Source organism: Triticum urartu, chromosome 4A, assembly GCF_056163025.1.
Source record: "Triticum urartu cultivar PI428250 chromosome 4A, HENAU_Tu73, whole genome shotgun sequence".
In the NCBI taxonomy this organism is placed as follows: domain Eukaryota; kingdom Viridiplantae; phylum Streptophyta; class Magnoliopsida; order Poales; family Poaceae; genus Triticum; species Triticum urartu.
The window spans coordinates 1,246,942-1,262,778 of record NC_141876.1 but is presented as its reverse complement, the minus strand read 5'-3'; positions in this window follow the sequence as shown (position 1 = coordinate 1,262,778).

Sequence of the window (15,837 nt, the reverse complement as noted above, 5' to 3'; positions counted from 1 at the left end):
AGTTTCGCAAAAATCGAAAATCTACCATGATGGATAAAAAAGGTTAAAAAATGTACCAGAATATAAGATTTCTTTAGGTAATTAAGTTGCTATCTGAGGTGCATATAGATGCACATACCACCCTCGAAGCCTGAAATAGTGGAAACGATTTCAAAATATGTCGATGTTGCTTTTTTAATAATTCTTCAGTTTTGTAAAAAGTGAAAATCTATAGTGATGGATCAAAAGGGAACAAAATTGGTGATGAAATTATATGATTAATAGTTATAAGTTGTTATACGAGATCCATATGGTCAAACATACAACTTTCGATGCTTGAAATAAAGAAATGATGTTGGAATGTCTAAATGATGCTATTTAAGTAAGTCTTATTTTTAGCGAAAAATATCAACGACAACGGATCACAAGTTTACGAAAAGGTGCTAAACATGAATAATTTATGTGGATAAGCTCTTCTATTCTTCCATACGGCGGTCAAGGCTACTCTTGAAGAATGCAATGATGGAAACGCTGTTATAATGTGTTGAATGTCCTATTTAAATGAGTACTGAGTTTCAAAGGAGGAGAAAATGTAAAGTAATAAATCGAAAGGTTATGAAAAACTACAAAAAAATATGTGACTCCTACATATAAAAGTTGTTGTAGGATTTTCAAATGGCGGCATGGAAAACTTTGAAATAAGAAATGAAGCAAGGCTTCTATCACCTGTTCATAATGCTATTTAAACAAGTTTTTAGTTTCGCAAAAATAGAAAATCTACCTTGATGGATCAATATGGTTTAAAAAATGTACAAATTATCAGATTTTTGTAGGTAAGTTGCTATCTGACATGCATATAGATGCACGGACTACCCTCGAAGCATGAAATGGTGGAAACAATTTCGGAATATGTCAATGACGCTTCATTAATAATGGATCTAAAGGGAACAAAATTGGTGATGAAATTATATGATTACTAGTTATAAGATGTTATACGAGATCCATATGGTCAACCATACAACTTCTGATGCTTGTATGGAAGAAATGCTGGTGGAATATCTAAATGATGCTATTTAAGTAAGTTTTCTTTTTAGCGAATGAAAAATCGACGGTAACGGATGAAAAGTTTATGAAAAGGTGCTAAACATGAAAAATTTATGTGGATAAGCTATTCTATAGCTTCCATACGGCGGTCGAGACTACTCTCGAGGAATGGAATGATGGAAAGGCTGTTATAATGTGTCAAATATCCCATTTAAGTGAGTTCCGACTTTCAAAGGAGGAGAAAATGTAAAGTAATAAATCAAAAGGTTATTAAAAACTAGTAAAAAAATATGTGACTCCTACATATATAAGTTGTTGTAGGATTTTCAAATGGCGGTATAGACCCGTGACGCCCGGATAAATAGGCTACAGTAATCCCCTGTTAATGACGCCACGTCACCGAAGTTACTGTTGGTAATCCCGCGTTAGTTCAAAAACCAATTCAAATTCAAAATTGAATAAAAGGCAAACATCAAAATTTTCAAACTTTAAAACTAAAATGTTCGCGTTGTTCCCAATGATGCAGAAGTAACTACGGTGGAGGAACCACACTTTTATAAAATGTTTAAATACTCTTAGGTGATTTAGACGGTAGCAGGAACAAATGTTTAAATGGATTTATAATTAATAAAATGTTAAAATATTTCATCTAGGGGTTTAAACTTTGGTAACAGAGGTATAATTAGTAATACTAATTTTGGTACAACTTTTATGTTTTTATAAAACTCAGATAAGATGGGGCTATAAATAAAACAGTAAAGAAAAAAGTAAATAAAAGAAAAGAAAAAAACTACTAAACAAAAACAAAACAAAGACAAAGCCCCCCCGGCCAACCGGCCCAGCTGTTAGCCAGTCCGGCCCAACCGGCCTCGCCCACTCCCCTTATCCTGTGGACCCCGTGACCCTAACCCCACCTAGACCGCACACTCTCCCCCCCACGTCGCCTACTCCCCCCCTCGATCTGGATCGAGATCGAGGGCTCGACCCCTGAGCCACCCGACACCGCTCGTCGTCTCCAGCGCCGCCGCGGCCACCTCGCCCTCGACGGAACGCGTCCTCACCGGCCTGCCTCCTCCGCCATCGCCGGCCTGCATCCTCTTCGCCACACCGTCCCCGTCTCTCCAACTCGACCCCCGCTGCCCCCGTCCCTACGAATCGCGGTGAGGCCCCGCCCCCCTCCACTTTCCCCCGCTCACCGCACTCACCTTCCCCTGCCCGCGATGGCCGGCGCCCTGCGCACCCTTGCACGCGCCCGGGCGCGCGAGCCCGAGTCCCTGCAACTCTGTGCTTCCCGCGGTCGGGCCGCGCCCTGGCCGCGCGCCGCCCCGCCCGGCGTGCCACCCGCCCGGGCGCGCCCGAGCTCCGCCTTGCACTGCCGCGATGCTGCTCGCCGCTCCCAACCGCCCCGACGAGCTCCGCCGCGTCGCGCCCCACCGAGTCGCTCGCGCCATATCCCGCCTCCCCACGCGCGCTCGCACCTGGATCCACTGGCCTCTCCGGCCATCGACGCACGCTCGCGGCCGCCGCCGACCCACACTATCCCGCTGCCTCCCTGTTCTACCATGGCCCCGCCCCAACTACTCCGCCCGTGGCCGTTCCCCACTACCGCCTCCTGCCCAGCGCACCTCGCCGCAGCCGCCGGCGCCCGACGCCTCCACTGCCTTGGGCAAGCACCCAAACGGGCTAACGCTCACAGCGCCCGGTCGCCCGATGCCCGCTGCCCGCTCACCCGCTAAGGCTTCCCTAGAGCCACTGACCAGGGGGCCCCACACCCCAGAACGAATTTAAAAAAAAGATAAAAAATTAATTAATAAAAAATAAAAAATAAAAAATAATTAATTAATAAGTTAATTAATCCTAATTAACTAATCTAATTAACTAGTTAGTTTAATTAAACAATAATTAGATTAGTTAAACCCTAATTAGACTAAATAGTCAATGACGAACGGGACCCACATGTTAGGTTGACCAGGTCAACTGCTGACGTCATGCTGACGTCAGCAAACACTGTTCTGGATAATGTTGATTTAAATAATTAAATAAATCCTAAAATTGATTTAAATCTTTTAAAATTAATATAAAATAAACCGTAGCTCGGATGGAAAAACTTTGTACATGAAAGTTGCTCAGAACGGCGAGACGAATCCGGATACGCAACTCGTTCGTCCGCCACGCATCCCTAGCATAGCGAACACCCAACTTTCCCCCTCCGACCCATCTGTCCGAAAACGTGAAACACCGAGAATACTTTCTCGGATGTTTCCCCCCTTCACCGGTACCACCTCGTACCGCGTTAGGGTACACCTAGCATCACGCTTTGTCATGTCATGCATCGTCTTGCATTTGTTTGCATTATATTTATTGTTTCTTCCCCCTCTTCCCTCGCTAGACACGGAGACCGACGCCGCTGCTACCCAGTTCGACTACGGTGTTGACGACCACTCTCTCTTGCCAGAGCAACCAGGCAAGCCCCCCCCTTGATCACCAGATATCGCCTACTCTTCTCCATACTGCTTGCATTAGAGTAGTGTAGCATGTTACTGCTTTCCGTTATTCCTATCCTGATGCATAGCCTGTCCTTGCTACTACTATTGTTACCATTACCTGCTATCCTACAGCTTAGTATAGGATGCTAGTGTTCCATCAGTGGCCCTACACTCTTGTCCGTCTGCCATGCTATACTACTGGGCCGTGATCACTTCGGGAGGTGATCACGGGCATATATTATATACTTTACACAGTTACATTACCTGTGGTACTGTTCGGAGTTGGGGGCTAAAGGGGCAGGTGGCTCCATCCCGGTAGAGGTGGGCCTGGGTTCCCGACGGCCACCGACTGTTACTTTGTGGCAGAGCGACAGGGCAGGTTGAGACCACCTAGGAGAGAGGTGGGCCTGGCCCTGGTCGGTGTTCGCGGATACTTAACGCGTTTAACGAGATCTTGGTATTTGATCTGAGTCTGGCTACTGGCCTATACGCACTAACCATCTACGCGGGGACAGTTATGGGCACTCGACGTCGTGGTATCAGCCGAAGCATTCGTGACGTCAGCGACTGAGTGGCGCGCGCCGGATTGGACCGTAAGCCTGCTCTTGTATTAAGGGGGCTAGTTCTGCTTCCGGCCGCGTACGCAACGTGCAGGTGTGCAATGGGCGATGGGCCCAGACCCCTGCGCCATAGGATTTAGACCGGCGTGCTGACCTCTTTGTTGTGCCTAGGTAGGGCTGCGACGTGTTGATCTTCTGAGGCCGGGCATGACCCAGGAAAGTGTGTCCGGCCAAATGGGATCGAGCGTGTTGGGATATGTGGTGCACCCCTGCAGGGAAGTTAATCTATTCGAATAGCCGTGATCTTCGGTAACATGACGACTTGGAGTTGTACCTTGACCTTATGAAAACTAGAACCGGATAATTAATAAAACACACCCTTCCAAGTGCCAGATACAACCGGTGATCGCTCTCTCACAGGGCGACGAGGGGAGGATCATCGGTTAGGATTATGCTATGTGATGATACTCGGAGGACTTCAGTCTACTCTCTTCTACATGCTGCAAGACGGAGGCTGCCAGAAGCGTAGTCTTCGAAAGGACTAGCTATCCCCCCCCTTATCCCGGCTTTTTGCAGTTCAGTCCGCATATAATAGCCTTATTCTAGTTGATACCAATGCATACATATGTAGTGTAGCTCCTTGCTTGCGAGTACTTTGGATGAGTACTCACGGTTGCTTTCTCCTTCTTTTCCCCCTATCCCTTCTACCTGGTTGTCGCAATCAGATGTTGGAGCCCAGGAGCCAGACGCCACCGTCGACGATGACTACTACTACTCGGGAGGTGCCTACTACTACGTGCAGCCCACTGACGGCGACCAGGAGTAGTTTAGGAGGATCCCAGGCCGGAGGCCTGCGCCTCTTTCGATTTGTATCCTAGTTTGTGCTAGCCTTCTTAAGGCAAACTTGTTTAACTTATGTCTGTACTCAGATATTGTTGCGTCCGCTGACTCGTCTATGATCGAGCTCTTGTATTCGAGCCCTCGAGGCCCCTCGCTTGTAATATGATTCTTGTATGACTTATTTTTATTTGTAGAGTTGTGTTGTGATATCTTCCCGTGACTCCCTGATCTTGATCGTACAAGTTTGCGTGTATGATTAGTGTACGATTAAATCGGGGGCGTCACAAGACCACATCAAAACAAGAAACGAATCAAGGCTTCTATCACTTGTCGGTAATGCAATTTAAAAAAGTTTTTACTTTCGCAAAAATAGAAAATCTACCTTGATGGATCAATACGGTTTATAAAATGTACAAATTATCAGATTTTTGTAGGTAAGTTGCTATCTGACGTGCATATAGATGCACGGACTACCCTCGAAGCATGAAATGATGGAAACAATTTCGGAATATGTCGATGACGCTTCATTAATAATGGATCTAAAGGGAACAAAATTGGTGATGAAATGATATGATTACTAGTTATAAGCTGTTATACGAGATCCATATGGTCAACCATACAACTTCTGATGCTTGTATGGAAGAAATGCTGGTGGAATGTCTAAATGATGCTATTTAAGTAAGTTTTCTTTTTAGCGAATAAAAAATCGACGGTAATGGATGAAAAGTTTATGAAAAGGTGCTAAACATGAACAATTTATGTGGATAAGCTATTCTATGACTTCCATACGGCGGTTGAGACTACTCTCGAAGAATGGAATGATGGAAAGGCTGTTATAATGTGTCAAATATCCCATTTAAGTGAGTTCCGACTTTCAAAGGAGGAGAAAATGTAAAGTAATAAATCAAAAGGTTACTAAAAACTAGTAAAAAAAATATGGGACTCCTACATATATAAATTATTGTAGGATTTTCAAATGGCGTCATAGACCACTTCAAAACAAGAAATGAAGCAACGCTTCTATCACTTTTCGGTAACGCAATTTAAACAAGTTTTCAGTTTCACAAAAATAGAAAATCTACCATGATGGATAAAAAAGATTAAAAAATGTACCAGAATATCAGATTTCTTTAGGTAATGAAGTTGCTATCTGTGGTGCATATAGATGCACATACTACCCTCGAAGCGTGAAATGGTGGAAACGATTTCGGAATATGTCCATGATGCTTTTTTAATAATTCTTCAGTTTTGAAAAAAGTGAAAATCTATAGTGATCGATCAAAAGGGAAAAAATTGGTGATGAAATTATATGATTAATAGTTATAAGTTGTTATACGGGATACATATGGTCAAACATACAACTTTCGATGCTTGAAATAAAGAAATGTTGTTGGAATGTCTAAATGTTGCTATTCAAGTAAGTTTTCTTTGTGAAAAATATCAACAGCAACGGATCAAAAGTTTATGAAAAGGTGCTAAACATGAATAATTTATGTGGATAACCTCTTCTTTTACTTCCATACAGCGGTCGAGACTACTCTTGAAGAATGGAATGATGGAAATGCTGTTATAATATGTTGAATGTCCTATTTAAATGAGAACTGAGTTTCAAAGGAGGAGAAAATGTAAAGTAATAAATCAAAAGGTTATGAAAAACTACAAAAAAAATATGTGTCTCCTACATATAAAAGTTGTTGTAGGATTTTCAAATGGCGGCATGGAAAACTTTGAAATAAGAAATGAAGCAAGGCTTCTATCACTTGTCGATAATGCTATCTAAACAAGTTTTTACTTTCGCAAAAATAGAAAATCTACCTTGATGGATCAATACGGTTTAAAAAATGTACAAATTATCAGATTTTTGTAGGTAGGTTGCTATCTGAGGTGCATATAGATGCATGGACTGCCCTCGAAGCATGAAATGGTGGAAACAATTTTGGAATATGTCGATGACGCTTCATTAATAATGGATCTAAAGGGAACAAAATTGGTGATGAAATTATATGATCACTAGTTATAAGTTGTTATACGAGATCCATATGGTCAACCATACAACTTCCGATGCTTGTATGGATGAAATGCTGGCAGAATGTCTAAATGATGCTATTTAAGTAAGTTTTCTTTTTAGCGAATAAAAAATCGACGGTAATGGATGAAAAGTTTATGAAAAGGTGCTAAACATGAACAATTTATGTGGATAAGCTATTCTATGACTTCCATACAGCGGTCGAGACTACTCTCGAAGAACGGAATGATGGAAAGGTTGTTATAATGTGTCAAATATCCCATTTAAATGAGTTCCGACTTTCAAAGGAGTAGAAAATGTAAAGTAATAAATCAAAAGGTTATTAAAAACTAGTAAAAAACTATGTGCCTCCTACATATATATGTTGTTGTAGGATTTTCAAATGGCGGCATAGAGCACTTCGAAACAAGAAATGAAGCAAGCTATCACTTGTCGGTAATGCAATTTAAACAAGTTTTCAGTTTCACAAAAATCGAAAATCTACCATGATGGATAAAAAATGTACCAGAATATCAGATTTCTTTAGGTAATTAAGTTGCTATCTGAGGTGCATATAGATGCACATACTACCCTCGAAGCGTGAAATGGTGGAAACGATTTCGGAATATGTCGATGTTGCTTTTCTAATAATTCTTCAGTTTTGTAAAAAGTGAAAATCTATAGTGATGGATCAAAAGGGAACAAAATTGGTGATGAAATTATCTGATTAATAGTTATAAGTTGTTATACGAGATCCATATGGTCAAACATACAACTTTCGATGTTTAAAATAAAGAAATGATGTTGGAATGTCTAAATGATGCTATTTAAGTAAGTCTTCTTTTTAGCGAAAAATATCAACGACAACGGATCAAAAGTTTATGAAAGGTGCTAAACATGAATAATTTATGTGGATAAGCTCTTCTATTACTTCCATACGGCGGTCGAGGCTACTCTTGAAGAATGGAATGATGGAAACGCTGTTATAATGTGTTGAATGTCCTATTTAAATGAGTACTGAGTTTCAAAGGAGGAGAAAATGTAAAGTAATAAATCAAAAGGTTATGAAAAACTACAAAAAATATGTGACTCCTACATATAAAAGTTGTTGTAGGATTTTCAAATGGCGGCATGGAAAACTTTGAAATAAAAATGAAGCAAGGCTTCTATCACCTGTCCAGAATGCTATTTAAACAAGTTTTTAGTTTCGCAAAAATAGAAAATCTACCTTGATGGATCAATACGGTTTAAGAAATGTACAAATTATCAGATTTTTGTAGGTAAGTTGCTATCTGACATGCATATAGATGCACGGACTATCCTCGAAGCATGAAATGGTGGAAACAATTTCAAAATATGTCGATGACGCTGCATTAATAATGGATCTAAAGGGAACAATATTGGTGATGAAATTATATGATTACTAGTGATAAGTTGTTATACGAGATCCATATGGTCAACCATACAACTTCTGATGCTTGTATCGAAGAAATGCTGGTGGAATATCTAAATGATGCTATTTAAGTAAGTTTTCTTTTTAGCGAATGAAAAATCGACGGTAACGGATGAAAAGTTTATGAAAAGGTGCTAAACATGAAAAAATTATGTGGATAAGCTATTCCATAACTTCCATACGGCAGTCGAGACTACTCTCGAAGAAAGGAATGATGGAAAGGCTGTTATAATGTGTCAAATATCCCATTTAAGTGAGTTCCGACTTTCAAAGGAGGAGAGAATGTAAAGTAATAAATCAAAAGGTTATTAAAAACTAGTAAAAAAATATGTGACTCCTACATATATAAGTTGTTGTAGGATTTTCAAATGGCGATATAGACCTCATCGAAACAAGAAACGAAGCAAGGCTTCTATCACTTGTCGGTAATGCAATTTAAACAAGTTTTTAGTTTCGCAAAAATAGAAAATCTACCTTGATGGATCAATATGGTTTAAAAAATGTACAAATTATCAAATTTTTGTAGGTAAGTTGCTATCTGACGTGCATATAGATGCATGGACTACCCTCGAAGCATGAAATGGTGGAAACAATTTCGGAATATGTCGATGACACTTCATTAATAATGGATCTAAAGGGAACAAAATTGGTGATGAAATTATATGATTACTAGTTATAAGTTGTTATACGAGATCCATATGGTCAACCATACAACTTCTGATGCTTGTATGGAAGAAATGCTGTTGGAATGTCTAAATGATGCTATTTAAGTAAGTTTTCTTTTTAGCGAATAAAAAATCGACGGTAATGGATGAAAAGTTTATGAAAAGGTGCTAAACATGAACAATTTATGTGAATAAGCTATTCTATGACTTCCATACGGCGGTTGAGACTACTCTCGAAGAATGGAATGATGGAAAGGCTGTTATATTGTGTCAAATATCCCATTTAAGTGAGTTCCGACTTTCAAAGGAGGAGAAAATGTAAAATAATAAATCAAAAGGTTATTAAAAACTAGTAAAAAAATATGGGACTCCTACATATATAAATTATTGTAGGATTTTCAAATGGCGGCATAGACCACTTCAAAAGAAGAAATGAAGCAACGCTTCTATCACTTTTCGGTAACGCAATTTAAACAGGTTTTCAGTTTAACAAAAATAGAAAATCTACCATGATGGATAAAAAAGGTTAAAAAATGTACCAGAATATCAGATTTCTTTAGGTAATGAAGTTGCTATCTGTGGTGCATATCGATGCACATACTACCCTCGAAGCGTGAAATGGTGGAAACGATTTCGGAATATGTCCATGATGCTTTTCTAATAATTCTTCAGTTTTGAAAAAAGTGAAAATCTATAGTGATCGATAAAAAGGGAACAAAATTGATGATGAAATTATATGATTAATAGTTATAAGTTGTTATACGAGATCCATATGGTCAAACATACAACTTTCGATGCTTGAAATAAAGAAATGCTGTTGGAATGTCTAAATGATGCTATTTAAGTAAGTTTTCTTTTTAGTGAAAAATATCAACGGCAACGGATCAAAAGTTTATGAAAAGGTGCTAAACATGAATAATTTATGTGGATAACCTCTTCTTTTACTTCCATACGGAGGTCGAGACTACTCTTGAAGAATGGAATGATGGAAATGCTGTTATAATATGTTGAATGTCCTATTTAAATGAGAACTGAGTTTCAAAGGAGGAGAAAATGTAAAGTAATAAATCAAAAGGTTATGAAAAAGTACAAAGAAATATGTGTCTCCTACATATAAAAGTTGTTGTAGGATTTTCAAATGGCGGCATGGAAAACTTTGAAATAAGAAATGAAGCAAGGCTTCTATCACAAGTTTTTAGTTTCGCAAAAATAGAAAATCTACCTTGATGGATCAATACGGTTTAAAAAATGTTCAAATTATCAGATTTTTGTAGGTAGGTTGCTATCTGAGGTGCATATAGATGCATGGACTTCCCTCGAAGCATGAAATGGTGGAAACAATTTCGGAATATGTCGATGACACTTCATTAATAATGGATCTAAAGGGAACAAAATTGGTGATGAAATTATATGATTACTAGTTATAAGTTGTTATACGAGATCCATATGGTCAACCATACAACTTCTGATGCTTGTATGGAAGAAATGCTGGTGGAATGTCTAAATGATGCTATTTAAGTAATTTTTCTTTTTAGCGAATAAAAAATCGACGGTAATGGATGAAAAGTTTATCAAAAGGTGCTAAACATGAACAATTTATGTGGATGAGCTATTCTATGACTTCCATACGGCGGTTGAGACTACTCTCGAAGAATGGAATGATGGAAAGGCTGTTATATTGTGTCAAATATCCCATTTAAGTGAGTTCCGACTTTCAAAGGAGGAGAAAATGTAAAATAATAAATCAAAAGGTTATTAAAAACTAGTAAAAAAATATGGGACTCCTACATATATAAATTATTGTAGGATTTTCAAATGGCGGCATAGACCACTTCAAAAGAAGAAATGAAGCAACGCTTCTATCACTTTTCGGTAACGCAATTTAAACAGGTTTTCAGTTTAACAAAAATAGAAAATCTACCATGATGGATAAAAAAGGTTAAAAAATGTACCAGAATATCAGATTTCTTTAGGTAATGAAGTTGCTATCTGTGGTGCATATCGATGCACATACTACCCTCGAAGCGTGAAATGTTGGAAACGATTTCGGAATATGTCCATGATGCTTTTCTAATAATTCTTCAGTTTTGAAAAAAGTGAAAATCTATAGTGATCGATCAAAAGGGAACAAAATTGATGATGAAATTATATGATTAATAGTTATAAGTTGTTATACGAGATCCATATGGTCAAACATACAACTTTCGATGCTTGAAATAAAGAAATGCTGTTGGAATGTCTAAATGATGCTATTTAAGTAAGTTTTCTTTTTAGTGAAAAATATCAACGGAAACGGATCAAAAGTTTATGAAAAGGTGCTAAACATGAATAATTTATGTGGATAACCTCTTCTTTTACTTCCATACGGCGGTCGAGACTACTCTTGAAGAATGGAATGATGGAAATGCTGTTATAATATGTTGAATGTCCTATTTAAATGAGAACTGAGTTTCAAAGGAGGAGAAAATGTAAAGTAATAAATCAAAAGGTTATGAAAAAGTACAAAGAAATATGTGTCTCCTACATATAAAAGTTGTTGTAAGATTTTCAAATGGCGGCATGGAAAACTTTGAAATAAGGAATGAAGCAAGGCTTCTATCACATGTCGATAATGCTATCTAAACAAGTTTTTAGTTTCGCAAAAATAGAAAATCTACCTTGATGGATCAATACGGTTTAAAAAATGTTCAAATTATCAGATTTTTGTAGGTAGGTTGCTATCTGAGGTGCATATAGATGCATGGACTGCCCTCGAAGCATGAAATGGTGGAAACAATTTCGGAATATGTCGATGACACTTCATTAATAATGGATCTAAAGGGAACAAAATTGGTGATGAAATTATATGATTACTAGTTATAAGTTGTTATACGAGATCCATATGGTCAACCATACAACTTCTGATGCTCGTATGGAAGAAATGCTGGTGGAATGTCTAAATGATGCTATTTAAGTAATTTTTCTTTTTAGCGAATAAAAAATCGACGGTAATGGATGAAAAGTTTATCAAAAGGTGCTAAACATGAACAATTTATGTGGATAAGCTATTCTATGACTTCCATACGGCGGTTGAGACTACTCTCGAAGAATGGAATGATGGAAAGGATGTTATATTGTGTCAAATATCCCATTTAAGTGAGTTCCGACTTTCAAAGGAGGAGAAAATGTAAAATAATAAATCAAAAGGTTATTAAAAACTAGTAAAAAAATATGGGACTCCTACATATATAAATTATTGTAGGATTTTCAAATGGCGGCATAGACCACTTCAAAAGAAGAAATGAAGCAACGCTTCTATCACTTTTCGGTAACACAATTTAAACAAGTTTTCAGTTTCACAAAAATAGAAAATCTACCATGATGGATAAAAAAGGTTAAAAAATGTACCAGAATATCAGATTTCTTTAGGTAATGAAGTTGCTATCTGTGGTGCATATAGATGCACATACTACCCTCGAAGCGTGAAATAGTGGAAACGATTTCGAAATATGTCCATGATGCTTTTTTAATAATTCTTCAGTTTTGAAAAAAGTGAAAATCTATAGTGATAGATCAAAAGGGAACAAAATTGGTGATGAAATTATATGATTAATAGTTATAAGTTGTTATACGAGATCCATATGGTCAAACATACAACTTTCGATGCTTGAAATAAAGAAATGCTGTTGGAATGTCTAAATGATGCTATTTAAGTAAGTTTTCTTTTTAGTGAAAAATATCAACGGGAACGGATCAAAAGTTTATGAAAAGGTGCTAAACATGAATAATTTATGTGGATAACCTCTTCTTTTACTTCCATATGGCGGTCGAGACTACTCTTGAAGAATGGAATGATGGAAATGCTGTTATAATATGTTGAATGTCCTATTTAAATGAGAACTGAGTTTCAAAGGAGGAGAAAATGTAAAGTAATAGATCAAAAGGTTATGAAAAACTATAAAAGAAATATGTGTCTCCTACATACGAAAGTAGTTGTAGGATTTTCACATGGCGGCATGGAAAACTTTGAAATAAGAAATGAAGCAAGGCTTCTATCACTTGTCGATAATGCTATCTAAACAAGTTTTTAGTTTCGTAAAAATAGAAAATCTACTTTGATGGATCAATACGGTTTAAAAAATGTACAAATTATCAGATTTTTGTAGGTAGGTTGCTATCTGAGGTGCATATAGATGCATGGACTGCCCTCGAAGCATGAAATGGTGGAAACAATTTTGGAATATGTCGATGACGCTTCATTAATAATGGATCTAAAGGGAATAAAATTGGTGATGAAATTATATGATTAATAGTTATAAGTTGTTATACAAGATCCATATGGTCAACCATACAACTTCCGATGCTTGTATGGAAGAAATGCTGGCGGAATGTCTAAATGATGCTATTTAAGTAAGTTTTATTTTTAGCGAATAAAATTTTTATGAAAAGGTGCTAAACATGAACAATTTATGTGGATAAGCTATTCTGTGACTTTCATACAGCGGTCGAGACTACTCTCGAAGAATGGAATGATGGAAAGGTTGTTATAATGTGTCAAATATCACATTTAAATGAGTTCCGACTTTCAAAGGAGGAGAAAATGTAAAGTAATAAATCAAAAGGTTATTAAAAACTAGTAAAAAACTATGTGCCTCCTACATATATAAGTTGTTGTAGGATTTTCAAATGGCGGCATAGAGCACTTCGAAACAAGAAATGAAGCAAGGCTTCTATCACTTGTCGGTAATGCAATTTAAACAAGTTTTCAGTTTCGCAAAAATCGAAAATCTACCATGATGGATAAAAAAGGTTAAAAATATACCAGAATATCTAATTTCTTTAGCTAATTAAGTTGCTATCTGAGGTGCATATAGATGGACATACTAGCCTTGAAGCGTGAAATGGTGGAAACGATTTCGGAATATGTCGATGTTGCTTTTCTAATACTTCTTCAGTTTTGTAAAAAGTGAAAATCTATAGTGATGGATCAAAAGGGAACAAAATTGGTGATGAAATTATATGATTAATAGTTATAAGTTGTTATGCGAGATCCATATGGTCAAACATACAACTTTCGATGCTTGAAATAAAGAAATGATGTTGGAATGTCTAAATGATGCTATTTAAGTAAGTCTTCTTTTTAGCAAAAAATATCAACGACAACGGATCAAAAGTTTATGAGAAGGTGCTAAACATGAATAATTTATGTGGATAAGCTCTTCTATTACTTCCATACGGCGGTCGAGGCTACTCTTGAAGAATGGAATGATGGAAATGCTGTTATAATGTGTTGAATGTCCTATTTAAATGAGTACTGAGTTTCAAAGGAGGAGAAAAAGTAAAGTAATAAATAAAAAGGTTATGAAAAACTACAAAAAATATGTGACTCCTACATATAAAAGTTGTTGTAGGATCTTCAAATGGCGGGATGGAAAACTTTGAAATAAGAAATGAAGCAAGGCTTCTATAACTTGTCCATAATGCTATTTAAACAAGTTTTTAGTTTCGCAAAAATAGAAAATCTACCTTGATGGATCAATACGGTTTAAAAAAGGTACAAATTATCAGATTTTTGTAGGTAAGTTGCTATCTGACATGCATATAGATGCACGGACTACCCTCGAAGTATGAAATGGTGGAAACAATTTCGGAATGTCGGTGACGCTTCATTAATAATGGATCTAAAGGGAACACAATTGGTGATGAATTTATACGATTACTAGTTATAACTTGTTATACGAGATCCATATGGTCAACCATACAACTTCTGATGCTTGTATGGAAGAAATGCTGGTGGAATATCTAAATGATGCTATTTAAGTAAGTTTTCTTTTTAGCGAATGAAAAATCGACGGTAACGGATGAAAAGTTTATGAAAAGGTGCTAAACCTGAAAAATTTATGTGGATAAGCTATTCCATAACTTCCATACGGCAGTCGAGACTACTCTCGAAGAAAGGAATGATGGAAAGGCTGTTATAATGTGTCAAATATCCCATTTAAGTGAGTTCTGACTTTCAAAGGAGGAGAAAATGTAAAGTAATAAATCAAAAGGTTATTAAAAACTAGTAAAAAAATATGTGACTCCTACATATATAAGTTGTTGTAGGATTTTCAAATGGCGGTATAGACCACATCGAAACAAGAAACGAAGCAAGGCTTCTATCACTTGTCGGTAATGCAATTTAAACAAGTTTTTAGTTTCGCAAAAATAGAAAATCTACCTTGATGGATCAATATGGTTTAAAAATGTACAAATTATTAGATTTTTGTAGGTAAGTTGCTATCTGACGTGCATATAGATGCACGGACTACCCTCGAAGCATGAAATGGTGGAAACAATTTCGGAATATGTCGATGATGCAAGGCTTCTATCACTTGTTGTATAAAAATATGTGACTCCTACATATAAAATGTACAAATTATCAGATTTTTGTAGGTAGGTTGCTATCTGAGGTGCATATAGATGCATGGACTGCCCTCGAAGCATGAAATGGTGGAAGCAATTTTGGAATATGTCGATGACGCTTCATTAATAATGGATCTAAAGGGAACACAATTGGTGATGAATTTATACGATTACTAGTTATAACTTGTTATACGAGATCCATATGGTCAACCATACAACTTCTGATGCTTGTATGGAAGAAATGCTGGTGGAATATCTAAATGATGCTATTTAAGTAAGTTTTCTTTTTAGCGAATGAAAAATCGACGGTAACGGATGAAAAGTTTATGAAAAGGTGCTAAACATGAAAAATTTATGTGGATAAGCTATTCTATAGCTTCCATACGGCGGTCGAGACTACTCTCGAAGAATGGAATGA